This window comes from Octopus sinensis, linkage group LG11, assembly GCF_006345805.1.
Source record: "Octopus sinensis linkage group LG11, ASM634580v1, whole genome shotgun sequence".
Taxonomy (NCBI): Eukaryota; Metazoa; Mollusca; class Cephalopoda; order Octopoda; family Octopodidae; genus Octopus; species Octopus sinensis.
The window spans coordinates 76467330-76469829 of NC_043007.1; positions in this window are offsets into that span (position 1 = coordinate 76467330).

The following is a 2500-nucleotide window of genomic DNA, read 5'->3' on the forward strand; positions in this document are numbered from 1 at the left end:
TGCTAGGGAAAAAAACACAGACACACAAACACACACACATACATATATATATACATATATACGACAGGCTTCTTTCAGTTTCCGTCTACCAAATCCACTCACAAGGCATTGGTCGGCCCGGGGCTATAGCAGAAGACACTTGTCCAAGATGCCACGCAGTGGGACTGAACCCGGAACCATGTGGCTGGTTAGCAAGCTACTTACCACACAGCCACTCCTGCGCCTGTGTAATATGATGTAATTAACCGATTTTTTCCAGTAATAACGTATCCTATTGGAATCAAAAGGGCCATATAGCTCATTGGAGCAGACATGATGCTCACTGTGAATTTCAAAAAAAATTCCTGCCAATTTGTTAAAGATATTGTCGAAAATATGTCATCTTGAATTTGAATGCGATTTCCCAAAATGGCATTATTTTATCGATTTTTTTCTGATGGTAAGGTATTGCATGGAAAACTAACGACAGAATTAAGTTCCTTAAGGTAACATTAAGCTTCACCATGAGTTTAGTGAAAATCGATTGCATGTTGCGAAAACTACAACGGAAAATGTGTTGCATATGATAAGCTTAGATTCTAGACCCCATGTCGAATTTATCGACTTTCTTCAGAACTGGGGGAACTTTTCAAAATTTTCGCGGCATTTGTTTTGAATTATGACATTGGGCTATGTGTGTGTCAAGTTTCATGAGAATCGGTTGAAAGCCGTGGTCAGGGTGAGGGTACAACCTGACAGACACATAGACACACAGACAGACAACTTGCCTTTTATATATAGAGAGATATAGAGCATTAAGCCAGTGTAACTAGGATGCTTTCATCCCTATAAGAAAAATACATATTCTCGCAGTGGAAAATGTATAATGTGTGTGTGTGTGTATTATGTATACACATTTCAAAATGTGACCGCGTGTGTACCGTTGGCAATTTTTTTTCTTCTGTCTTCCCTTCTCTGGATATTTCCTTCTCCTATGTTTCCGACGAAGAGCTCCGCTCGAAACGTTAAACCCTCCTTCTTTCCTTCTTTCCGTTCAATAATACTATATTTGTTCCACGTCCTCGCGTTGATGTGTTTTTTTGTGCTTTCTTGTTTGGATTAACTATACATATATATATAATATATATATACATATATGCATACTCATACACACACATACATGTTCATAAAAGATTTTACACAAGTGTACATAAGGATAATCGTTTTCTTGAAGATTTCATTTCGTATTTCAAACATGATTAAAACAACGAATATTTCAAAAGAAAAGCAGGCACAGTTTAGCAGATGATCGGAAACGAATAACTCTGAAAACAGGAAACTGAAGTCTTTCGGTTACTTTGTGTGTGCGTGTGTGTGTGTGTGTGTGTGTGTGTGTGTGTACGTGCGTGCATGTGTGCATGTGTGTGCGTGTGTGCGCGCGTGTGTGTCTGCATGTCTGTGTCTCTGTATGCGTATTACATAAACATTTTATAAAATCTCTTCTAAGTTTCCCTGAAAAACCCAAAGAAATATTTTTGTGAACACCATGTGGTGAATCTAGGAGTGTACAAATATGTGAATACTAGTTATTAGTGACTAGAAAGATGATTTAGTGATATGCGATGAAATAGTTTAATTCTGGGTGTAGTTTATGATTAAAAAAGTGAATATATTTATAATTATACATATCTTCTGTTGTCTATGTCTTTGCTATATGGTTGTTAGTACATAGCACGTGGAAGGTGCTGTTTATTTGGACATTATGCTTTGCAGAAACATTTGAAATATTTTATTGTTCTTACTTATGTTAATGGGACACGAGTCCTGTCAGATGTAAGTGAAGTTTAGATCGGCTGGTAGTTTATATTGAGTATTTTTTTTATTGATTGGTGTTTTGGATGCAGTAAGCGTTTACGCATAAATGTATATATACGAATATGTATTGACTATGATGCGACACAAAACACTTACGAACCATACTTAAGAATACGTCCACACAAGCGCAGTCATATACATAAGTGGTCTGATCAATAAGTATACGGACTATTATTATAGTAACGAAGCTAAAGTACGCAGAGTGAAGCCACTCTGTTGTGCATGTGCTCAAAGTTTTAACATTTTAGCTAACTTCCTCTGTTTACAACAGTGATTGGAAGGAAGGTGTGTAGCGTGTGATCGTCGCATTGTCCATGACAGAAAAGATTGAGCAAAGAATCTGCATCAATTTAAAAGAAATGCAAGAGCCAATACAGCTTGGCACCAGCAGCATCGCAACTCATTTCTACAGCTGAATGAACCGGAGCAACATGCTTTAGTTTTGTTGCAATGGCAACAGTCCGGATACTTATTGATCTGACCGCGTTTATATAGATACATGTCTGTGCACATACACACACATGAATATATATACATATAATATATGAAATAATGTATCGTAAATAAACAAACGACAGGTAAAAAACGTATACCGTATACTGAATGAACAACCAGACGAGAGGCAGACACAGAAGGCTGTAATTCT